Below are 26,941 nucleotides of genomic sequence, written 5' to 3'. Positions count from 1 at the left end.
TTTCAAGTTAAGTCATCACCAAAAGCGATTCAGCCAGTGACCGGTTTTAATTGTATAAGCAGCTTGCCGGCTGCACAGCATTTGAAAGGTAGTTGCGCTCTACGAAGATGGCTAGTTTTGCCAAAAAGCAATATACATCACTGGAGGGTCGGAGACCCAATTTGACTTGAGGAATTAGATGTCAGTCACGGCTGTTACGGGGCAATTTCTCTGTGAAATTGGTCGTTTTCATGTAGAAAGGCAGTATTAGTCATGAGTCACTGGATCACCTGGCCCCGACTCATTTTGATTACTGTGAGCGCAGGTGTAATTGAGTTCAAGAGTGGTTCAAAACCTAAAGTAAAATGCAAATCTTTACATACGGGGCATTCGGAAAGTATTCCCTTGACTTGTTCAACGGGTGTCCTGACTCTCTGAGGTCATTAAAGATCCCATGGCACTTATCGTAAGAGTAGGGGTGTTAACCCCGGTGTCCTGGCTAAATTCCCAATCTGGCCCTCAAACCATCATGGTCACCTAATAATCCCCAGTTTACAATTGGCTCATTCATCCCCCTCCTCTCCCCTGTAACTATTCCCCAGGTCGTTGCTGCAAATGTGAACGTGTTCTCAGTCAACTTACCTGGTAAAATAACGGTTAAAAAAAAATAAAAAAAATATATATATGTATTGTTACGTTACAGCCCTATTCTAAAATGGATTAAATTGTCCCCCCCCCCCCCCATCAATCTACACACAATACCCCATAATGACAAAGCAAAAACAGGTTTTTATAATCTTTTGCAAATGTATAAATTATACAACGGAAATATCACATTGACGTAAGTATTTAGACCCGTTACTCAGTACTTTGTTGAAGCACCTTTGGCAGTGATCACAGCCTCGAGTCTTCTTGGGTATGATGCTACAAGCTTGGCACTCATGTATTTGGGGAGTTTCTACCGTTCCTCTCTGCAAATCCTCTCAAGCCCTGTCAGGTTTGATGGGGAGCGTCCCTGCACAGCTATTTTCAGGACTCTTCAGAGATGTTCGATCAGGTTCATGTCCGGGCTCTGGTGGCTGGGACATTCAGAGACTTTTCTCGAAGCCACCCCTGCGTTTTCTTGGCTGTGTGCTTAGGGTCGTTGTTTTGTTGGAAGGTGAACCTTCTCCCCAGGCTGAGGTCCTGAGCGCTCTGGAGCAGGTTTTCATCAAGGATCTCTCTGTACTTTGCTCTGTTCATCTATGCCTCAATCCTGACTAGTCTCTCAAACCTGACAATTCCTTCAATCTCATGGCTTGGTTTTTGCTCTGACATGCACTGTCAACTGTGGGACCTTTATATAGACAGGTGTGTGCCTTTCCAAATCATGTCCAAACAATTGAATGTACCATTGAATTTACCATTTGCAAAAATGTCTAAACCTGTTTTCGCTTAGTCATTATGGGGTATTGTGATGTCATTATGGGGTATTGTGTGTGTGTGAGGGGACATTTTTAGAATAAGGCTGTAACCTAACGAAATGTGGACAAAGTCAAGGGGTCAGAATACTTTCTGAATGCGCTGTAGGTTTTTCTTTTCAACTACATCTAGATTTTTTCGGATAACTTAATTGAATGTTATGAATTGGTGCGTGGTTTCCATGGCAACCAGAGCCTCCGTCCCACTTTGAATCGCAGTCAGCAGGAGAAACGTGAGGGGGGGGGACACAGGGAGGGTTAGTGTGTGTGTGTGTGTGTGTGCACGTGTGCATTTTCTTCGTTTAGCTGTCAGTTTCTACCAAGAAAAAAGAAGCACGGCGTCGCCTGAATGGAGCCCTTTCTGGGCCGAGTGCATTTCTCCTACCACCTATCGGAGTGCGATACTAATTTTAGCTCCCGCGACAGCAGCTCTTCCTGTGAGGATGATGAGAGGAGGGGAAAGAGCTCTAGGTGTGACGACAGAGCGTATTACTGCCACGGCCGGAGCAGCTGCCAGCCAGACCTCTCACACACACACACACACACACACACTCACACTCACACTCACACTCACACTCACACTCACACTCACACTCACGCTCACGCTCACACTCACACACACACACACACACAGAGCCAAACACACACATATAGTAATCACACACACACACCACACTCGCCTTACCTCCAGGCCACAAGGCCCCAATTGTTTCTGCCATGGGTTTGTTCTCTGCTGCCTCACCGAACTGAGCGAACTGGTCCTTACTCTACTATAGAGGATTGATTCTGAGGCCTGGATTTCATTTAGTACATTCTGTACTGACAATGTGATAAGATAGTGAGAGATCACCACCCAGAGAGAAATGAAACTGAAGAACACGCAGGAATCTCATACTTCTCACTCCCCGCAGCAGAAATGCTCATTCTTGTCATTCGTTTCCTCTTTTATTTTTTGGGACTTTTTCTCTTTATTTTTCTCAACTGTAGGATGGAAAGTTGTCAGAACAGAATAGACTTGCCGGGTCACCCCACCTTTGGACTCTCTCATAGCTGAAATCTCTTCTGAAAGGGTCAGATTGTGACACAGACTGTGACACAGTGACAGGTGTGAAGGTAGCGTTTGGTTGGTGTTAGGACTACTTCAGTCGCTTTGATTCGGCCGTGGCTAGAGAGAGAGAACGGGAGAGAGTGGTGTATGGTAGAGTGACGTGTGGTGGAGCCCCGCCCGTCGCCACCGACAGGTGACAGACCCCAGAGGGCACGGAGATGCAAATCGTCTCCTCTTCTAGATTTTCTCTCCCCTCTCTCCGTTCTCCTCTCCTCACCTCTCTCTGTTCTCCTCTCCTCTTCTAGATTTTCTCTCACCTCTCTCTGTTCTCCTCACCTCTCTCTGTTCTCCTCACCTCTCTCTGTTCTCCTCACCTCTCTCTGTTCTCCTCACCTCTCTCTGTTCTCTCCTCTCTTCACCTCTCTCTGTTCTCCTCCCGCCGTTCTCCTCTCATCTCTCTCTGTTCTCCTCTATCTTGCTGGTACAGGAAGAGGCAGTCCATCCTGGTCCTTGGGTCCACATATTGAACTATTTGTAGTTATTCTTTTGGGAGGATTTTTTTTTTCTCTCCTAACAATACAAAACAAACACATACAAACGACAGCATACAGGCAAACGCAACCATCAACGACATCACACCTGCCCAGACCCACCTGCTCACACCCCCATCTCCAGCGGCCGCATCACTCTCCGCCACATGGCCTCAAACTGCCCCGTTTTGTTTCTCTCCGTCGCCCACGCACTTTCAACATTTAGATAATAAAGCATTTGACCTTTCCATTGTGTTAACGATGGAGGATTGATTGAGTTTCAGTCAAGTATACATTTTTGTCAAGATGATTGACGAGAAAAGAATCATCCGGCCCATCGGGTATCTCACTGTACCCTCATGTCTTGAAATAATGCCACAGACACATTTAAAACTACATGTACATTGTAATACTTCTGACAGCCAACTTTCTAACCTATAACTTTTGGACTCTATAGCATTCCCCGAAAGCATGGATTAATGAGTCGTTGTTAGTTTTACACTTAAGACATGATTCTACCGTTGTGCTGTAGAATTTGTGAATTTGTCTCCTGTATAATACATTTTATGCAATCGTTTATACTGGATTAAGTGTGTAATTTCATTAGTTATGTTCCAGGATTCCCTCCATCTTGTGCCATTACCAGTTATTTTGAAGACTTGGTTCCAATAGTTTATATTTGAGCTTGTCAGTTGGATAGGTTTTGTAAAACTTACCTATCGCATGGATATTGTCAGTTGGATAGGTAAGTTTTACAAAACCTATCGCATGGATATTGTTTTCTTACTCAAATAGAATTCCCTCATGATTGCTCTGATGTCCAAAAGATTACAAATCAACATTTTGTAATATGAAACTTTTTTAAGTTGCATGTATTTGTACAAAGATTGTCCTATAAGGTTGTGTTTTTAGGTGGTTCTTGTAGAATATGTTCCATGTTCTTCCATATTGTGTTTAGTGTTCTCCACTATGAAGTTGTTCCATGTTCTTCCATATTGTGTTTAGTGTTCTCCACTATGAAGCTGTTCCATGTTCTTCCATATTGTGTTTAGTGTTCTCCACTATGAAGTTGTTCCATGTTCTTCCATTTATCTTTTGAAAATAAGACGCGTGAAAAGATTCTGGGGGGATGAGCATGTGCTTCTTTAATATGTACCCATAGTGCATTTATCTGTCACAAGTAAATGCCTTGCGACATATCTGGAAAAGTTAAAACCACCTAGCGTTGAATGGCGGGAACCCGGTTACCTAGATTTACCGCCCAAAACCACTTTCCTTTCCCAGGATAAATAACTGCAGGGTGGGGAAAGACAGCCCATCTGCATGATGAATCAATGCTCATGGTGGGGACAGACAGTCCATCTGCATGATGAATCAATGCTCACGGTTTGGACAGACAGTCCATCTGCATGATGAATCAATGCTCACGGTGGGGACAGACAGTCCATCTGCATGATGAATCAATGCTCACAGACAGTCCATCTCATGGCAACTTGTTTCTTGTGACAAGTAGGCCTATATTTGCTGCAGCATAGTCTATGCTCCAGTAATATAAAGACGGAATGCACGTGTAATTTACCCATCTCCATCTGGCTTTCAGGGGTCACCTTGTTTTTTATTCTAAAGATTGTAATTGTTTTAAATGCAGCTGCAGAGTTTTAAAACAGCTCATCACTCAAATATTGTTGCTTTGAATCAGTGCAGCGTGAGCACTCTCGCAGTCTTTCTCTCCATCAACAAATTGCATCCAAAATAGAAAATCCTGTTCTAGATCGATATATAGCCCTATGTGGTGCATTTGGAAAGTATTCAGACCCCTTGACTTTTTTTCACATTTTGTTACGTTACAGCCTTATTCTAAAATGTATTAAATATTGTTTCTTCCTCTTCGATCTACACACAATACCCCATAATGACATCACAATACCCCATAATGGCATCACAATACCCCATAATGACATCACAATGACAAAGCGAAAACAGAAATACCTTATTTACATTAAGACCCTTTTGCTATGAGACTCGAAATGGAGCTCAGGTGAATCCTGTTTCCATTGATCATCCTTGAGATGTTTCTATAACTTGATTGGAGTCCCACTTTTGGTAAATTCAATTGATTGGACATGATTTGGAAAGGCACACACCTGTCTATATAAGGTCCCACAGATGACCGTGCATGTCAGAGCAAAAACCAAGACATGAGGTCGAAGGAATTGTCTGTAGAGACAGGATTGTGTCAAGGCACAGATCCGGGGAAGGGTACCAAAAAATGTCTGCAACATTGAAGGTCCCCAAGAACACAGTGGCCTCCACCATTCTTAAATGTAAGAGGTTTAGAACCACCAAGACTGTTCCCAGAGCTGGCCAAACTGAGCAATAGGGGGAGAAAGGCCTTGGTTAGGGAGGTGACCAAGGCTCTGTAAGGTCACTCTTACAGAGCTCCAAAGTTCCTCTGTCGAGATGGGTGAACCTTCCAGAAGGACAACCATCTCTGCAGCATTCCACCAAATCAGGCTTTTATGGTAGAATGGCCAGACGGAAGCCACTTCTCAGTAAAAGGCACATGACAGCCCTCTTGGAGTGAGCCAAAAGGCACCTAAAGGACTCTGACCATGAGAAACAAGATTCTCTGGTCTGATAATCTAGATTGAACTCTTTGGCCTGAATGCCCCAAGTGTCACGCCTGGTGGATACCTGGCACCCTTGTCTAAATTGATGGGTCATGTGAAAGAAATGCTATAACTACCCCCAAGCCTCATCTAGCTAAGTGGATGGGTCACTATTGTCAAGATATGAACACATGTTCATGAAATGCAATAGATGGCTGTAATCACCCCCAGACACACCTGGTTAATTTGATGGGTCATATAATAATCCGGCCAATGTGGAGTCTTTTGTGTAGACATGTAGCTAGCTACCTAGCTAAACAATGACCCGGCAAATTCCCAACTCATACTACTACCAATACAAACATTGTCATAGCTGAAGTATGAATCTACAGGTAGCTAAAGCTAACAAACCAGGTTCAATGTTAGCTAGCTAACATTAGGCTATAACTAGCAATGCAAATGGATTTCTGATTGAAATAATATTACTACACAGATCATACACGTCACGTTAGCTAGCGAGCCCGCAAGCAATGTTTCCTAGCTAACTAACAGTACGCTTTAACTTGCAATAAAAATGACTTTCTGACTAAATTAGAAACTTATATCTGAAAATGTAGCTAGACTCTAGCCCATATACATGGATGAACGCTTCACGGCAGACTGGAATCATTTAACTCCATTTTGTTTGGAGCTACATCTTGTTTGGCCAGCTTTGTGTCAAGTCACTCCCGGTTTACACTGACCGTGTTGTGTGCAGAAAGTAGCCCATCACTTTCCCCAACTGATCTTTCGATAGCGCCTGCTAAATTCAGGCCATCAATGTTGTTGAGAAAAATATCAAAACTTTTATAGTTCTCGATGGCTAACATTATATCTTTAAAAAAAACGGTGCGGTAGAAAGGACTGTCAACACGTACTGAACAACTCATGTTATAGACAGAAGCATGCTACATTGCAGACCAATCCAAGCTCATCTCCCGGCATGTCCAGCCCATCCCATTATCTCAGCCAATCATGGCTAAGGTTCTTGTCTTCCATGGCTAAACCAACTAGGCTCATAATTTAACTTTTTTTTATTTTTCAAATTTATGGATAGAATACAGGTTTCTTATTAAAGCACATGAAAGTTCAAATTTTCCAGAAGGCATTTCCGCCCCCAAAAATGCATGTTTACATTCAAATGGCTCTCCTGTGAAGTAGTGACGTGCAACATAGTTTCCTGAAACGAGTCACATGGGTCATGTGTGTCGAGATGGGTGAACACATGAGTCTGTTATGACCAAGTATACTTTGTTAAAGAATGTCTTCGTTGGGGTAATTGGTATTACCGAGGAATAAATAAAAAACTTTGGGATCCATGCCATTCTGAAGAGATTTATTTATACTTGTAAGATTTTTGGGAAGATTTCCCATTGTAATTACATCTGCTTTCATATTGTTGAGTAACGTGATAAAGTTGTGTTTGTCACTTATTACGCATCCTAAGTATTTCATATGTTTTGTTGTCGACTTTAAGCATTGCTGTAGATCAGGGGTCTTCAACCTTTTCTAGCACGAGTTTTACTTATTTTCTTCTAGCTGTCAAATAGGCACATTCTTCTCCTCTTCCCTGGAACTCTTCCCTGGGTCCTTAGTGTACAAGATAGTGCTGTTTTCTGTCAATATAACCGGTTCAAGTAAACAACTCTAAGGGTGGCCCGATTTTTTTTTAAATGTTATTTTATATTTTCCCAAATTGTTTTGTCACTTATTTTTCCTGGTTTTAGATATTTATTTATTTATTTATTTTTAGACAAAAAAAAACAATTGGGATGTTCTTAGTCCATGTCAATGCTTATTAAATCACATCAGGAGAAAAATGTTATAGGTCTGGAAGAACACTAACAAATTTTGATTTCCCATTAATTGCGCTTCTGGCCCTTTAATTGCGCATCTACAGTAGCAAGTGAGGAGTGTGCTGTCTAATGTTCTGGTCTAGCAATGGTTCTGTACTTTTGCTGCTCATTTCATGGCAAAGTTTGCAAATAACAAATAGATACAAAATACACTGCTCAAAAAAATAAAGGGAACACTTAAACAACACAATGTAACTCCAAGTCAATCACACTTCTGTGAAATCAAACTGTCCACTTAGGAAGCAACACTGATTGACAATAAATTTCACATGCTGTTGTGCAAATGGAATAGACAAAAGGTGGAAATTATAGGCAATTATCAAGACACCCCCAAAAAAGGAGTGATTCTGCAGGTGGTGACCACACACCACTTCTCAGTTCCTATGCTTCCTGGCTGATGTTTTGGTCACTTTTGAATGCTGGCGGTGCTCCCACTCTAGTGGTAGCATGAGACGGAGTCTACAACCCACACAAGTGGCTCAGGTAGTGCAGTTCATCCATGATGGCACATCAATGCGAACTGTGGCAAAAAGGTTTGCTGTGTCTGTCAGCGTAGTGTCCAGAGCATGCAGGCGCTACCAGGAGACAGGCCAGTACATCAAGAGACGTGGAGGAGGCCGTAGGAGGGCAACAACCCAGCAGCAGGACCGCTACCTCCGCCTTTGTGCAAGGAGGTGCACTGCCAGCGCCCTGCAAAATGACCTCCAGCAGGCCACAAAAGTGTCCATGTAGCCCATTGCCAATGGGAACTTTTATTGTTACTTCATAGATAAGAACAGGTACTTGGGGAAAGTAGAGTATAGATTGTATTGGGCATCACAGTATGTAGCCTAGTGTGCTGGTGGGTTTTTTCCTTCTCGGAGCAGGGAGCTCTCCTCCTTCAACTGCTTCTTGTAGCTTTAATTAGGGCTTCTGAATTCCATGCTTTGCGTTCCCTTCCATACCCACAGCACTGCCGGGAAGCGGAACTGAGACTTGATCCAATTTTACTCCAATGAACTGTCTGATTGGAATGTATTCCTTGTGTCTCTCTCTCAGCCTAGCAGACAGGTCCTGGACTAATCGAATGGACTGGGCGTGGATTTAGATCGCCCCCCCCCCCCCCTGTGGTTTCTAAATGCCCTGATGACAGCTTTGCAAACTCTTGGCATTCTCTCAACCAGCTTCATGAGGTAGTCACCTGGAATGCATTTCAATTAACAGGTGTGCCTTGTTAATTTGTGTAATTTTTTTCCTTAATGCGTTTGAGCCAATCAGATGTGTTGTGACAAGGTAGGGGTGGTATACAGAAGACGGCCCTATTTGGTAAAAGACCAAGTCCATATTGTGTCAAGAACACCTCAAATAAGCAAAGAGAAATAACAGTCCATCATTACTTTAAGACATGAAATTATAGTCACTCTTCTTTCAGACATGGTCAGTTAATCCCGAAAATGTCAAGAACTTTGAAAGTTTCTTCAAGTGCAGTTGTAAAAACCATCAAGCGTTATGATGAATCTGGCTGTCATGAGGACCTCCACAGGAATGGAAGACCCAGAGTTACCTCTGCTGCAGAGGATAAGTTCATTAGAGTTAACAGCCTCAGAAATTGCAGCCCAAATAAATGCTTCACAGAATTCAAGTAACAGACACATCTCAACATCAACTGTTCACCTTTATTTAACCAGGTAGGCCAGTTGAGAACAAGTTCTCATTTACAACTGCGACCTGGCCAAGATAAAGCAAAGCAGTGCGACTAAAACAACAACACAGAGTTACACATGGGATAAAACAACGTACAGTCAATAACACAATAGAAAAATCTATATATAGTGAGTGCAAATTTAGTAAGATTATGGAGGTAAGGCAATAAATAGGCCGTCTCCAGCATCAGTGATTTTTGCAATTTGTTCCAGTCATTAGCAGCAGAGAACTGGAAGGAAAGGCGGCCAAAGGAGGAGTTGGCTTTGGGGATGACCAGTGAAATATACCTGCTGGAGCGCGTGTTGCTATGGTGACCAGTGAGCAGGGCTTTACCTTTACATAGAATCAGGCATTCATGGTTGAATTGCTGCTAAGAAACCACTACTAAAGGACACCAATAATAAGAAGAGACTTGCCTGGGTCAAGAAACATGAGCAATGGACATTAGACTGGTGGAAATCTGTCCTTTTGGTCTGGTGAGATCAAATTTGAGATTTTTGGTTCCAACCGTCATGTCTTTGTGAGACGCGGAGTAGGTGAACTGCTGATCTCCACATGTGTAGTTCCCACCGTGAAGCATGGAGGAGGAGGTGTGATGGAGCTGTGATGGTGTGGGGGTGCTTTGCTGGTGACATTGTCAGTGATTTATTTAGAATTCAAGGCACACTTAACCAGCATGGCTACCACAGAATTCTGCAGCGATACGCCATCCCATCTGGTTTGCGCTTAGTGGGACTATCATTTGTTTTTCAACAGGACGATAACCAAACACACCTCCAGGCTGTGTAAGGGATATTTGACCAATAAAGAGAGTGATGGAGTACTGCATCAGATGACCTGGCCTCCACAATCATCTGACCTCAACCCAATTGAGATGGTTTGGGATGAGTTGGACCACAGAGTGAAGAAAAAGCAGCCAACAAGTGCTCATGTGGGAACTCCAAGACTGTTGGAAAAGCATTCCAGGTGAAGCTGGTTGAGAGAATTCCAAGAGTGTGCAAAGCTCAAATATAAAATCTATTTGGATTTGTTTAACACTTTTTTTTGGTTATTACATGATTCCATATGTGACTCACCACCTGGATTCGGTCTTATGTAGCAAAATTTGAATTTCAGTGTTTTAAATTGGATAAAAGTAGAGACTGAGCTACAAAATGGTATATCATACACAGCATTTTTGAGGAACAATGGGAAAGTAATTCTACTTTGAAAGTTGATAAACTTGTAAACTCACTTTTCAGAAAAGGGCCTTTGAATATTTTGGTACCTACTAGAGAGCTCTCCTTTGTCTACACCTATTCAGCATTGTTCACACCCTCTTAAGCCAGCCCCACCCATCTCTTTAAGGGTTCACATGAGGTCATGTGATAAAGACTAAAAGTGGTAGTATCCTACAATAAAGCAAAATTCCAGGTAAACAGAAAGTGTCCAGATAAAAATAGATGACTCTTACCCAGACACACCTGTCTAAATTGATGGGTCATGTGAAAGAAATGCTGTAACCCCCAGCCACATCCAGTGGTGGAAAAATTACTGTTGTCATACTTGAGAGAAAAGTATAAATTTTTTCAAATTCCTTATATTAAACCAGACGACACAATTGTATTTTTATTTTTTAAATAGCCAGGGATACAATGTACTTAAGTATCACAAAAAGTTTACTTCAGTAATTATATCAATACTTGCATATAAAGGCATTTCCATCACCATTTCTCGCATAATTAATTTTACAGACACAAAAAGATCCTGCCATGTGGAACAAACAAACGATCTTTCTGCATTTCTATCATTGTACCAGACCTTCTTGTTTCCATCACAGCTGTTGAAACGTAGTTACTGTTGCACATTTGTAAGGCTAAATAGATAATCCAGTTACCGAACATTTGCTGTTGTAGCTAGTACAGCGGTTCCCAAATGACCCCATGTGGGGTCACCTAATATGAACATGGGGTCGCAGGAGAATTTCCAAACTCCTGAAGAAAGAAAATATATACAATATATTATGATATCGTCTTTGTATCTCAAAATCATTGTCATGTAGTAAATCTTAAAAATTGAAATGAAAAGTTTTCAAATCTAAAGGACATAATTCAACCAGAGAGCGCTTGACCGTTGCACATGAATCATTCCCACGGTGAATGGCTAGGCTATGAACCCACACACTGTTGCAGAGACTTTGATATTACTGGCCACAATTGATATGGTGAAAACAATGTGTGTGGAGACAGAGACCTAGAAACTCCCATCGATACCTTTGTCAGATAGCATACATTCTTTGTTTAACCTGTCTAGGATGAGGGTGCCGCTAGCGAAAATGTTTATATTTAGCCACCAAAATCATGGTTAGACAATGTGAAATGTAGCTCAGCTGGTCAGAAAATGTCCTTGCGCCACTTAGACAGTGATCTACTCTTATACATAAATACTCATAAACGTGACTAAAAAATATAGGGTGGACAGGGATTGATAGACAATTTAATTCTTAATACAATCGCGGAATTACATTTTTTAATTTATCCTTACTTTTCAATACAGTTTGCGCCAAGCGAAGCTACGTCAAAAAACATGGCGTCCTAAGCCACTAAAATTTTTCGACAGAAACACGATTTATCATAATAAAAATGTCCTACTTTGAGCTGTTCTTCCATCAGTATCTTGGGCAAAGGATCCTTTCTTGGGAGTAATCGTCTTTTGGTGGAAAGCTGTCCTCTTGCCATGTGGAAATGCCAACTGCGTTCGGGATGAACTGGAAGCGTGCCCAGCTATTCACAGCGTTAAAGAAATAAATGTCCAAAAATCGCACTAAACGGATATAAATTGCTATAAAACGCTTTAAATTAACTACCTTATGATGTTTTTAACTCCTATAACGAGTAAAAACATGACCGGAAAAATATAACAGGCTAAACTAACGCTTGGAAAAATAGCAGGTCGATGTCCTCCACGCGCATTACGCAGCTGCAAAGGAGCTCCTACCTACAGGGTTTTTTAATTTGTAGTGCCTGTGAACGCGCAATCGACCCCATTCAAATCGTCATCACGTAAAGGCATCCAGGGGAAGACGTACAGTGCCCTTTTAACTGACTCCAGAACAGTGGCTAAAATTTCTGAAATCTGACTCCATGTCAGGGAAATTGCTGTATAATGGGCTCTGTTCCACTTAGAGACAAAATTTCAACTCCTATAGAAACTATAGACTGTTTTCTATCCAATAATAATAATAATATGCATATTGTACGATCAAGGATTTTGTGGGAAGCCGTTTCAAAAATTACACGATTAGCATAAATAGTCACAACAGCGCCCCCATCCTCAACAGGTTAACAGTGTTATTGCTATTTATCAAGATGAAACTGACTAAATGACTCAAACTCCCCAGCTTATGCTCTCCAAATGGACGTTAGCTGTGAGGATCAAGATGCCCATACATTGACTTTTGTTCACTATACATGTTGGGGGATGCAATTCACGAGGACTTATTGTTCTGTCTCACAATTCCCGAGCATGAAACAGCACAGGGGATGTTCAGTGTGCTGCGTGGCAATATTGACGAAAAACTAATTCTGCTGGATTGAATGGTGGGCTTTTGCACAGATGAGGCTCCATCTATGGCGGGACGGCGGGCAGGCCTCTGCACTCTAGTTATGAATGTGTCTCCCTCTGCCCTATGGACACATTGTATGATACACTGAGAACAGCTGGCGGCAAAAGAGCTGAGCACAGACTGCTCACCTCCAACGCTTGGAAGAGCACTTTGGGACCTAATTCCCAATCCGTTTGACTGTGATCCTGGCTCAGTTGACATGCCGGTAAGTGAAATCGAACAGCTGATTTGAGCTGGCAGGTGACCGAAAGCATTCACGGGTCACTACGAACGCGTTTTTGGTTCTTGACTCAAAGGGAATAATATCTACTTTTGAGCATTAATGCCGCATTCAAAACAACTGGGAACTACGAACTCGGATCCGACTTCAGTGCGTTCAAGACAACTGGGAACTACGAACTCGGATCCGACTTCAGTGCGTTCAAGACAACTGGGAACTACGAACTCGGATCCGACTTCAGTGCGTTCAAGACAACTGGGAACTAGAAAAAAAATGTGTTCTGACTGGGAAAAATGGCTTTGAACTGTCATCCAACTCGGACTTCCAACTCTGGAACTCTGGTCTCTTTCTAAAGCTCTGACTTTCTGACCTAAACATCACTGTCATGATTTGACCTCCATATATTTTTGAGTTCCCAGTTGTCTTTAAAGCACCATAAAAGTCATGGTACCCTTCATATCTGTGTGAAGCTGGATTCAGTGCTCTCGTCTGTATGAAAACGAAATATCGATCCAGGTTGGATGTGACAGCAAAGATGAGATGCGCACTGTCAACCACGCCTCCTGACTTTGAGAAGCTCCGACGCGACATGCATCAAGCACACCCATCTCATTAGTGGTGGTGAGATAAGATGCATTACGTTAGACTAATTTGCATTGACTGTCATAGCCGCAAATAAAAGTAAACATTGGCTGTTAATTACATCATTTTTTTCACATGGAATCAAAATGGGGTCATGTGAACCCCTGAGCTAGCATGTTGAAATATGCAAAAGAGAGATTTTATGACAACAAATTTACAACTGGTGGAGTCCGAGTCACCACTAATTTAGTCCGAGACGAGTCATGAAAATCATGACTTGAGTCTGAGTCCTGAACTCGAGTACCTCAACACTGTTGTATAGTTAAAACATTTGTGTACTGTGACACTGCAATGATCAGTACGGCGCTGTAGTTTACATTTCTTATCCCGCCCTAGAAGACAATCATATTCTGGTTTTGATTAATTCATAACTGCCTTATGGTTGAATACACTCGGAGTCAGGGCAATCCATCTGTATGAATAATGTGAATTATGTTAATTTGATAAATGATTGTGTTTTTGTAATCAGGTCATCCTCACCAACTGCAATTGAAATATCTTGACTCGTGACTTGCGTTTCCACACCAGTTCCCAATGTGGAATAACAGTAGAAGAGTGTGTGTATGAGCCTAATTGGGCCTCCCATAGATGCAGCATGACACATAACTCTCACTATTCTGCACCTTTTTGAGGATTCACTATGTGATGCACAGCTCTCTTTCTCTTTGGATGGCAATCTGTCGTAGCCCCAGAGTCTCCTCTCTCTCGCTCTCTCTCTCTCGCCTGCTCTCTTTCGATCTCTCTCGCTTTCTCTATACTGAATAACGAAGAGCAGGTCATATCTCAGTCTCCTAACTGTGCAGGGAAACAGATGGTCCCTATCTGATACTGGCTGGGGAGAGATGCACCCCAGACACAATCATTTTCTCGCGCCCAAGTGGCCCCCACCCCCCGTGGCCTGCTCACATTTCCCTGTTGCTGTTGAATATGGGCTAAAGCTGCTGCGATCTTTTCTGTCTTCTCACACATCTTTATTTACATATCATGCTGGTATGAAACAGCAGAGGCATTTGCTAGTGTTGAGCTTTTGAGGCAGTTGGAATTTCAGGGTAGAGGTGAAAGCCTGAATGGATTTTTTTGGATTGGTTTAGTGCTATGCCATCCACAATAATCCTTGTTTTAATATCAAGTTGGTTTTGATGGCATTGCCAGTCACTGTTGTGAGGACATGGGTGTTATCAGTGGTGAATCGGTGCCATTTTTAATTACCGTTATTTTGGCTTTAGGGGGCAGTAAGCAGTCCTGACAGCGTATAATCTGTCTGTTGCCATAGCAGCTGAGGAGGAAGCTGGATGGCCAGCTCGGCCGATAACTAGGGCGAGTCGGTCGCGCCCCTGCCCGCTCACTTCCTAAACAGGGTCCTCATGTCTTACCAACTGCTGATTTTGGGGTGGGAAGGGGAGGAGGGAGAAGGAGGGAGGCAGAGAAGGTCATGCACTGGGTGTGCTTAGTAATGACTAGGCTCTCTACTGACCTGTATTTGTCAGTGCATTGTGCGTGTGTGTGTGCATGAATGATTGCTCAAGCCCTTTGTGTCTTTGTGGGGAGTTAGTGTGCATGTGCAGTGATTCAGAACAGTTGTTTGTTTTGACCTAGTGGCTTATAGAAAATGTCATTACAGTTTGTAGAGTCTGCTGCCTTGATTTGAATGTTTTATCTGTGTATAGCCAGACTTCTGTATCCAATGTCCTCCGTGTCATTAATCCCTATATGGAACATGTCTGTGTCATATTAGGATGTGACAAGATATCGTAAATGGCTCCAGTAGATCAGAGTGTATAATGTGGTTTTTACGCTACACTCCAAAACAGTTTATTCACCTAAACCAATTTTAAAAACTATTAGCCTCAGTAACACACCTCTGAATGTAGTGATAACTATCAGGATAAGGTAAGACCCAGATACAGACCGTGTCAAAGTAACAATGTTTATTACAGCAACAGAGGAAAAGGTACAGGACGGAAGGCAGGCTCAGGGTCAGGTTAGGCAGAGGTCGGAAATCCAGATAGGGGCAAAGGTACAGGACGGCAGGCTCAGGGGGGGGGGCAGGCAGAGTGGTCGGGGAGGGGGGGGGTTCAGAGTCAGGACAGGCAAGGGTCAAAAACCAGGAGGGTGAGGAAAAAGAGAGGCTGGGAAAAGACATGAGCTGACAGGACAAACGCTGGTAAGCTTGACAAACAAGACAAACTGGCAACAGACAAACCAGATAACACAGGTATAAGTACTTGGGATAATGGGGAAGATGGGTGACACCTGGAGGGGGGTGGAGACGAGCACAAAGACATGTGAAACAGATCAGGGCGTGACAGATAGCACTAGTTACGCAATTTAGGTTTTTTAGATTTGAATATATTGTGTGTAAATTTATTCCCTCCCCTCTCTGTGGTTCTGAATGGCTCAGTTGGTAAAGCATGGCGTTTGCAATGCCAGGATTGTGTGGTCGATTCCCGGGGCCAACCATACGTAAAATGTATTCACGTATGACTGTAATGGGGCGGCAGGTAGCCTAGCAGTTAAGAGCGTTGACCCACAACGACAATTGCTCCCCGGTGCCGATGACGTGAATGTCGATTTAAGGCAGACCCCCCCCAACCCCTCCTTCTCCAGAGGGGTTGGGTTAAATGCAGGCTGACACATCTCTGTTGAATGCATTCAGTTGTACAACTGACTAGGTATCTTCCTTTCACTCTCTCTGCCACTGTCTCTCTGTCCTAAAAGCAGTATCACTGAAACGCACAGCCTCCGTGTGCTGGAACAAGTACTTTTTTTTAAAGGGTTTTTCATAAAGGGGCTGTACACTAAAACCTTTCAGATAAGAGAGACTGCTCACACACAACTACACCAACATACAGTACACACACATCACCGCCTATCTCACTCACCATCTCGCCCAGAGCCGTCTCCGAAGGAACATGTTCAGCATTTTTATTTGATTAGATCCTATTGTCAGTCGAATGTGACACCCCCCCCCGCACTCCTTGCCTCTTTCGCACACTCTAGAGGGTGAGAGGGCCATTGTGTAAACCAATCAGATTAGCTCCCTTCTCGTTTACGGGGAGCGCAAGAGATGATTGAAGGATTGTCTGGGAGCCTCTGGTGGAGCAGAGGGCCCCTATCAGAAGGGCCGCTATCTGACTTCTCTCTGACAAGACTGATGGATCTTATAAAGAGGATCTGTCCATGGATTATCGCACTACAGGGACCTGCGTCTCCCCCAGCATCTGAGGAGAGCTTTCACGTCATGAAAGACTTAAGTTTTTGGGTAGCACTTAATATTACAAGTACTGTTTTTATGGTATTTATTAACTATACTAAGCAAAATATAAATGCAACAATTTCAATGATTTTAGTGAGTTAGTTCATATAAGGAAATCTGTCAATTTAAATAAATTCATTAGGCCCTAATCTATAGATTTCACATGACTGGGCATGAGGGCAGCCATGGGTGGGCCTGGGAGGGCATAGGCCCACCCACTGGGGAGCCAGGCCCAGCCAATCAGAATTCGTTTTTCCCCACAAAAGGGCTTTATTACCGACAGAAACTCCTCAATTTCATCAGCTGTCCGGGTGGCTGGCCTCAAACGATCCCCCAGGAAATGGGCTGGAGTGGTTACACGTGGTCTGCGGTTGTGAGGCCGGTTGGACATACGGCCTAATTCTCTAAAATGCCGTTGGAGGCAGCTTGTGGTAGAGGAATGAACATTACATTTTCTGGCAACAACTCTGGTTGATATTCCTGCAGTCAGCATGCCAATTGCATGCTCCCTCAACTTGAGACATCTGTGGCATTGTGTTTTAGAGTGGCCTTTTATTGTCCCCAGCATAAGGAAGTGTAATGATCATGCTGTTTAATCAGCTTCTTGATATGCCACACCTGTCAGGTGGGTGGATTATCTTGGCAAATGAGAAATGCTCACTAACAGGGATATAAACTAATTTGTGCACCAAGAAACATTTCTGGGATTTTTTTTGTTTTTAGTTCATGAAACATGGGACCAAACCTTTACAAGTTGTGTATATATTTTTGTTCAGTGTAGTAAATGATGTGGTAACAATGGCTACCTTTTTGGTACTTTCAACACAATTGGTACTCCATTTTTTTCTGTTGAAAGGCTGTCAACTGGGGAGAATATTGAACATTTATTCAATGGTCATAGTCTTTGTTTGTTTCATTATGGTGTCTTAAGAGGAAAGCAAACATTTAAAAACTTCTCCAAATTCCCAATCTGGCACTCAAACCATCATGGTCACCTAATAATCCCCAGTTTACAATTGGCTCATTCATCCCCCTCCTCTCCCCTGTAACTATTCCCCAGGTCGTTGCTGCAAATGAGAACGTGTTCTCAGTCAACTTACCTGGTAAAATAACGGTAAAATTAAAAAATAAATTAAAAAAAATTGTTTTTGAGTGGCAAATAGTAGACAGGGCACATTTTGAAGCAGAAATACACTGCTCAAAAAAATAAAGGGAACACAATGTAACTCCAAGTCAATCACACTTCTGTGAAATCAAACTGTCCACTTAGGAAGCAACACTGATTGACAATACATTTCACATGCTGTTGTGCAAATGGAATAGACAAAAGGTGGAAATTATAGGCAATTAGCAAGACACCCCCCAAAACAGGAGTGATTCTGCAGGTGGTGACCACAGACCACTTCTCAGTTCCTATGCTTCCTGGCTGATGTTTTGGTCACTTTTGAATGCTGGCGGTGTTCTCACTCTAGTGGTAGCATGAGACGGAGTCTACAACCCACACAAGTGGCTCAGGTAGTGCAGTTCATCCACGATGGCACATCAATGCGAACTGTGGCAAAAAGGTTTGCTGTGTCTGTCAGCGTAGTGTCCAGAGCATGCAGGCGCTACCAGGAGACAGGCCAGTACATCAGGAGACGTGGAGGAGGCCGTAGGAGGGCAACAACCCAGCAGCAGGACCGCTACCTCCGCCTTAGTGCAAGGAGGTGCACTGCCAGAGCCCTGCAAAATGACCTCCAGCAGGCCACAAATGTGCATGTGTCAGCATATGGTCTCACACGGGGTCTGAGAATCTCATCTCGGTACCTAATGGCAGTCAGGCTACCTCTGGCGAGCACATGGAGGGCTGTGCGGCCCCACAAAGAAATGCCACCCCACACCATGACTGACCCATCGCCAAACCGGTCATGCTGGAGGATGTTGCAGGCAGCAGAACGTTCTCCACGGCGTCTCCAGACTCTGTCACGTCTGTCACATGTGCTCATGTGCTCAGTGTGAAGCTGCTTACATCTGTGAAGAGCACAGGGTGCCAGTGGCGAATTTGCCAATCTTGGTGTTCTCTGGCAAATGCCAAACGTCCTGCACGGTGTTGGGCTGTAAGCACAACCCCCACCTGTGGACGTCGGGCCCTCATACCACCCTCATGGAGTCTGTTTCTGACCGTTTGAGCAGACACATGCACATTTGTGGCCTGCTGGAGGTCATTTTGCAGGGCTCTGGCAGTGCACCTCCTTGCACTAAGGCGGAGGTAGCGGTCCTGCTGCTGGGTTGTTGCCCTCCTACGGCCTCCTCCACGTCTCCTGATGTACTGGCCTGTCTCCTGGTAGCGCCTGCATGCTCTGGACACTACGCTGACAGACACAGCAAACCTTTTTGCCACAGTTCGCATTGATGTGCCATCCTGGATGAACTGCACTACCTGAGCCACTTGTGTGGGTTGTAGACTCCGTCTCATGCTACCACTAGAGTGAGAACACCGCCAGCATTCAAATTTGACCAAAACATCAGCCAGGAAGCATAGGAACTGAAAAGTGGTCTGTGGTCACCACCTGCAGAATCACTCCTGTTTTGGGGGGTGTCTTGCTAATTGCCTATAATTTCCACCTTTTGTCTATTCCATTTGCACAACAGCATGTGAAATGTATTGTCAATCAGTGTTGCTTCCTAAGTGGACAGTTTGATTTCACAGACGTGTGATTGACTTGGAGTTTCATTGTGTTGTTTAAGTGTTCCCTTTATTTTTTTTGAGCAGTGTATAAAGTCTCACTGAACAAATGCAACAGGCTGATTGAATTTTTTTTCGTGCTATGGTATTGTTTTCTCTTCAGCCCCAGAGAAGAAAAATGTCGGACATTTTGTATTGGCATTTACAGCATTTCCAATTGATACAAATAGCTACCCGGACTTTATTCTTAGTTATATGTACATATCTAATTAAATGACCTCATACCCCTACACATCGACTCAGTACTGGTACCCCTTGTATATAGCCAAGTTATCGTTACTCATTATGTATCTATTATTGCTTCTATTATCACGCGTTTAGCTTTATTATTATTTTTTTTTAATTGTTGTTCACATTTCACTGTTAGTCCACACCTGTTGTTTACAAATCATATAATTGATCAAATTAAAGCTTCTGTGAAGAATTGTTGATCATCCTTTACCCTCTAGTCTACCCATTCCCCTCCATTTGCTAACTTGGGTGTCGATGTAAAGTCTGCTTCCAACTCACACTCACAAACACATAGATCCCCTGAACGCAGCTCACTCTCCAGATTCTAATCACCTGATGACACACCTGTATGTCATTATCACATACTATTTGGTTCAGTTCTTTGCACCCCATCATTGTGAGGTATTGTTTGTTTGTGACAAACTTCTATTCGGAGCTCTGGTTTTCCCATAATTTAATCCTCCCATGTATGATAGTTTTGGCCTGTCTCACTAACGATACGATGCCTTTTGCCTATTCCCTGCCTGTACTTTAGCCTATCTGATTTCCTGTTATCAACCTATTGCCTGATCTCCCGGACGATGTTACTAGCTTTTTCCCTGCCCGTACTGTTGCCTTTTTTGGACCCCCTGTGTATGACCTTCTGCCTGCCCCTGGACCCAGCTACCTGCCTCCTCCTGTGGTCCTTTACAAATAAACACCTGCTGCGCCCTGCACTTGAAACCAGCTCGCTGTCTCCCATCGTGTTCATTACAGTCAATTGCTCTGTCTGCAGTAATTGTAAACCTAAACATGTCTGTGACATCTTGTTTCACCTTTTGTGGAGGCTGTCTCCTCCATTCTTCTCTATTCTCCAGTTTAGCCTGAATTTAGCCTAGATAAAAGGTGGAGACAACGATCCCATCAGGCCCTGTTCCCTGCATCAAAGCCCAGAACTGAGCCCTCATGTAGAAACCACAGGAATACATTATGCTAATCTCCAGCCACAGAGCAGCCTCAGAATTACAGCCAGCTTGATGTCCTGTGGGCACGTTTAGTAAAAACGCATCATTATCAACGTTGTCGTCATCATCTCCAGGGATCGAGGGGCTGTGGCTTTCATTTCATCTTGTTTTGGAAGTGCTCTGAGCTGAGGGAGGAAGAACATGGGTTGCTGTTGAAAGACGTGCTACAGGAACTGGAGTGAAGGTGTAGATAGGAACAGAGTGTCTCACTGTTCTCATCTGACTCCAACTACCCAGAAGTGAAATGGCGAGGAAGTCTGCATTTCCCCCTTACTGTCTGTCCAATGGCAGTTACAGCCAAACCCCTGATGGGCTAGCTAGCCCATAATAATCAACACATGTCACAACGATAATATCCTTGTCTATTGAATCCAGTTAACTGATGAGGAACTATCAGCAGAGAGGGTAACGTGTTTAAGATCTGAAACCCTCTTTGTGACTTGGCTGTGACAATAATAAAATGTCTATTTATGATTAGTTATGTCTGGCCCCTGTCCAAAGAACAGTTATCCAAGGTTTAGCTCTGGATCTTGAGTGGGGCAACAAACTCTGCCAAATGATCCTTTCATTAGCCCTTCTTAATATTGAGTTTCCTCCCCTTTTGCCCTCAGAACAGCCTCAATTTGTCGGGGCATGGACTCTACAAGGTGTCGAAAGTGTTCCACAGGAATGCTGGCCCATGTTGGCTGGATGTCCTTTGTGTGGTGGACCATTCTTGATACACACAGGAAACTGTTGGGCGTGAAAAACCCAGCAGCATTGCAGTTCTTGACACACTCAAACCAGTGTGCTTGGCACCGACTACCATTCACCTAGATTCATCTGGTCAGTCTGCCATGGAAAGAGCAGTTGTTTATTATGTTTTGTACACTGCATGATTCTTCTCTGTTAAGTGTATAGCGATAGTAGAACAGAATAGCAGGTACAATTTTTATTTATTTCACCTTTATTTAACTAGGCAAGTCAGTTAAGAACAAATTCTTATTTACTATGACAGCCTACCCCGGCCAAACCCAGACGACGCTGGGCCAATTGTGCGCCGCCCTACGGGACTCCCAATCACAGCCGGTTGTGATACAGCCTGGAATCGACCCAGTGTCTGTAATGACATCTCTAGCCCTGAGACGCAGTGCCTTAGACCACTGCGCCACTCGGGAGCCCCAATAGCAGATATGTTGTTGACTGAGTTTGTAGATGCCCCAATATTCAAATACTCTGTTTCTTGACACGTTTTCCTCCCCCCTCAAGCATCCCTCAAATCATTAACGTTCATATCTGTTGTTCAGGGACACCAGTTTTGGGGCTTGTGAAATTAATTTGGTTAAAAAGCAATGTTATTGACAAAGATAGAAGTAAGCATGCGTCATCAAGTAAATGTAATTTGTTAAAGCACCCAACAGAGTTTTAGTTCATGAGCTGGTGCCTATTAATCAGTGTGTCCATCAATCTCTCCCTTCCCAATGTTTCTTTCTGGGTGTGTTAGTTCCACAACGCAATCTATCAATTAGTTGTAGGTCAAAGTGAAAGATTCTCAAAGTAGCAACCCATACATTTAATCTGTGAAGGATCTCTCCGGTGACATTTGTCACCTTCATTTGACTGGTATTACAGGGCAGGACGTGTCACCTTCATTTGACTGGTATTACAGGGCAGGACGTGTCACCTTCATTTGACTGGTATTACAGGGCAGGACGTGTCACCTTCATTTGACTGGTATTACAGGGCAGGACGTGTCACCTTCATTTGACTGGTATTACAGGGCAGGACGTGTCACCTTCATTTGACTGGTATTACAGGGCAGGACGTGTCACCTTCATTTGACTGGTATTACAGGGCAGGACGTGTCACCTTCATTTGACTGGTATTACAGGGCAGGACGTGTCACCTTCATTTGACTGGTATTACAGGGCAGGACGTGTCACCTTCATTTGACTGGTATTACAGGGCAGGACGTGTCACCTTCATTTGACTGGTATTACAGGGCAGGACGTTCTTGTTCTGTGCCCTTTTCTCACGTCCTGATCTCCAGATGTCAGTTTTTGATCCAATCAGTTAATTAGTCCATTCATTAGTGCATTCATTTGCCTATTAAGGGGTGAGTGAGTATTAAAAAGAGAGGAGACTTGACCAGACTGAATCATTCAAAGTCTTGTCACTCCAAATTTAATATATGATTTATTTACAACCTTTACCTCGTAAATTATCAACAATGTTCAGAATTATGAATGTTGGAATTGGCACCATTCAGTACTAATATGCAATTCAGTCATTGTCAAATGAATGAGTCATTTTGGTACCTGGATGTATGATTGCATGTCATTAGGTTTAGTGTCTTAATGCTAACCATGCCCCTCAGCTAGCCACATTTAATTGAATTGCTTCTACTCCTCCTCCATGTTCTTTCTTAAACAGATTAAGTGTTATTCCGTAGATACCTGGCAAGCCATCAACTACACTATGGAGGATGATGAGACAATTATGTTTTATAGGTGAAAAGTTATTTTAGTCGTGATCCTACTGTATGTCGTTTCCTTCCTCGTTTCCTGACTCCTTAGCCAGTTACTGTATTTTTGGAGGTAGGCGGCGCCTCAATTTAGATGAAGTCTTTGAATAGAAGTTAAGAAAGATGCACATCAACTAGTCACTGACGGTCCTCGTGACCCTCTATAAACCTCCCATGCTGGTTAATACAATGCAGGGGGTTAGAAAAGCCTACGTATCTTGTCAAACAGGGATATTTCTCTTCTCCCGCCTGCCGACGAGTCTTTCTGCTAAGCTGAATGATTCATTGACTTTTCTCAGAACTGCTCATGCATTTTGGAAGCCTTGCTTCAGGCCCTCTGGTAAATATTCATTTAATGACTCTCAGCAACTCAAGTCAAGGGGTTATTCATTTAACATATTTATGGATGGCAACGAAAAGTGGAGAAATCCTTTGATTCCCTTGTTTTGTTTTTCTCTATCGTCATGATGAATGAAAGGACAAAGACTGACAGTAACAGGTCGAAGACTGTGTGACAAAAAAACAATCAGGAAAGATCGATTGAGACAGAGACAAAAGCATTTTCGGAGACACTGCTGAAAAATGTATGGTGACACCATTCTGAAATAATCAATGCCCCTAGATATATAGTGGGGTCCAAAATGATTCACACAAAGATCATACCTCCAAGACATGCTAACCTCCCCTGTTATTGGTAAAGGTCAGAGGTTAGCATGTCTAGTTTTTAGTTTAGTTGATTTGCACAAATAGACAGTAACAGTTTTTCTCTGAGCAATTGAGTTATTATAAAACAATTTTCTTTGGGCATACAAAATAGCTCAGTATTTTAATTATTGTTTTTGTACAGTCGTAACTCGTCTTTTTCTAGGATGTCAATAATTTCAGACCCCAAGGTACACTAGACTCCAAAGTGCTTTACAGGGCATTTATGGAACGTGATATCCCTGGGGAATTGCTGTGTTGAGGGGAAAGCATGTGTCACGACTCACTAAGAGTACATTCTTAAAAGAACCAGCCAGTTCATAATGGTACATGACTAATAATGTACCATGACTACAGATGTAATTTCCCAAAAGCAAGTGGCTAATTGGAAGTGTTTACTCACTATCGCTGTATTTTCATCTTAGATATTTTGTCGAGAGTCCAAAAAAATGTTTAAGTACATTTCCCAAGCTGATAAAGGAGAGCTCAGTTTTGTTTTTTGTAGGCTATTTAAAATGGATCTGGCCTTCGCACACAAAGGTTTCATCCCACTCAGAAAGGGACTTGTTATGGCTTGTTGAGGGTACATGAACTCACTTTATTCAGCATTGTAATTGTACAGACGGCCTCATTCAAACAGACTAGTGTACAGATGGTCTCTCTGTTAAGCCAGGTGCAACTTCAAATAGGCTTGAATCTGTGTTTGCTTAGGGGGAAAAGGCAGTGGAAACGTTGACTATAAACTTGTAGAGTCAATCATGTATGTGGGAGTAATTCATATGATGAACTAGGTTTTGAATTTTCTGCTCCGTTTATTGGTCTTCCACACGGAGCTGCTTGAAAGGGCCAACCTGCATGAATCTCCTCTGTTGTACAGTCGTGGCCAAAAGTTTTGAGAATGACACAAATATTAATTTTCACAAAGTTTGCTGCTTCAGTGTCTTCAGATATTTTTGTCAGTTTTAATTATGGAATACTGAATCATTTCATAAGTGTCAAAGGCTTTTATTGACAATTACATGAAACAGATGCAAAGAGTCAATATTTGCAGATTTGTCCCTTCTTTTTCAAGACCTCTGCAATCCGCCCTGGCATGCTGTCAATTAACTTATGGGCCACATCCTGACTGATGGTAGCCCATTCTTGCATAATCAATGCTTGGAGTTTGTTAGAATTTGTGGGTTTTTGTTTGTCCACCTGCCTCTTGAGGTTTGACCACAAGTTCTCAATGTGATTAAGGTCTGGGGAGTTTCCTGGCCATGGACCCAAAATATTGAGATTTTGTTCCCCGAGCCACTTAGTCATCACTTTTGCTTTATGGCAAGGTGCTCCATCATGCTGGAAAAGGCATTGTTTGTCAACAAACTGTTCCTGGATGGTTGGGAGAAGTTGACTTCGGAGGATGTGTTTGTACCATTCTCTGTTCATGGCTGTGTTCTAGGCAAAATTGTGAGTGAGCCCACTCCCTTGGCTGAGAAGCAACCCCACACATGAATGTCAGGAATCTCAGGATGCTTTACTGTTGGCATGACACAGGACTGGTGGTAGCGCTCACCTTGTCTTCTCCGGACAAGCTTTTTTCCGGATTCCCCAAACAATCGGAAAGGGGATTCATCAGAGAAAATGACTTTACCCCAGTCCTCAGCAGTCCATTCCCTGTACCTTTTGCAGAATATCAGTCTGTCCCTGATGTTTTTCCTGGAGAGAAGTGGCTTCTTTGCTGTCCTTCTTGACACCAGGCCATCTTCCAAAAGTCTTCGCCTCACTGTGCGTGCAGATGCACTCACACCTGCCTGCTGCCATTCCTGAGCCAGCTCTGTACTGGTGGTGCCCCAATCCCGCAGCTGAATCAACTTTAGGAGACGGTCCTGGCGCTTGCTGGACTTTCTTGGGTGCCATGAAGTCTTTTTCACAACAATTGAAACGCTCTCCTTGAAGTTCTTGATGATCCGATAAATGGTTGATTTAGGTGCAATCTTACTGGAAGCAATATCCTTGCCTGTGAAGACCTTTTTGTGCAAAGCAATGATGACGGCACATGTTTCCTTGCAGGTAACCATGATTGACAGAGGAAGAACAAGGATTCCAAGCACCACCCTCCTTTTGAAGCTTCCAGTCTGTTATTCGAACTCAATCAGCATGACAGAGTGATCTCCAGCCTTGTCCTCGCCAACACTCACACCAGTGTTAACAAGAGAATCACTGACAGCTGGTCCTTTTGTGGCAGGGCTGAAATGTAGTGGAAATATTTTGGGGGGATTCAGTTCATTTGCATGGCAAAGAGGGACTTTGCAATTAATAGCAATTATTCTGATCACTCTTCATAACATTCTGAAGTATATGCAAATTGCCATCATACAAACTGAGGCAGCAGACTTTGTGAAAATTAATATTTGTGTCATTATCAAAACTTTTGGCCGCGACTGTAGACTGGCCTCGGGACTTGCTGGCAACCCCACTGAGAGAGTGAGACGAGCACATATTTCAACCTTTATTTTCCTACCGTCCAGACTTGGACAGAGGACCTGGGTCCAACTCATCAAGTCATTCCCCATTTGCAGCAGAGGCCACTTTTAAAGATGGCACGTGGCTGAGGTGATATCTCATTGAGTTGAAACACCCATATCCTTAAGGATTGCATTTTGAGAATACGCAGCAGGTTGTTGGAAGAAAAGCTGACATATTTCACAGTCTGTTTGCTGTCATTCTTGAATACATTTTCTGAAGAAACATTTTTTTCAGTCACCATAACTTTGTTTTTTCACTGCTGCTTTGTGTGTATAATCATGGCGATGTTTGTGTGTGATTCACCATAATACAATTTACTCATTTAGCAGACGCTCTTATCCA

At 43.1% G+C, this 26,941-nt stretch overlaps 1 protein-coding gene across 4 annotated transcripts in view; it reads left to right on the top strand.

Moving 5' to 3' along the window:
- Positions 1-26,941, top strand: part of LOC129823061 (lethal(3)malignant brain tumor-like protein 4) — a 133,894-nt gene that overhangs the window by 84,551 nt on the left and 22,402 nt on the right. The window lies entirely within an intron of this gene.

This window comes from Salvelinus fontinalis, chromosome 25 (assembly GCF_029448725.1).
Source record: "Salvelinus fontinalis isolate EN_2023a chromosome 25, ASM2944872v1, whole genome shotgun sequence".
Taxonomy (NCBI): domain Eukaryota; kingdom Metazoa; phylum Chordata; class Actinopteri; order Salmoniformes; family Salmonidae; genus Salvelinus; species Salvelinus fontinalis.
The sequence above is the reverse complement of the archived record's forward strand: the minus strand, read 5'-3'. Positions and strand labels throughout refer to the sequence as shown.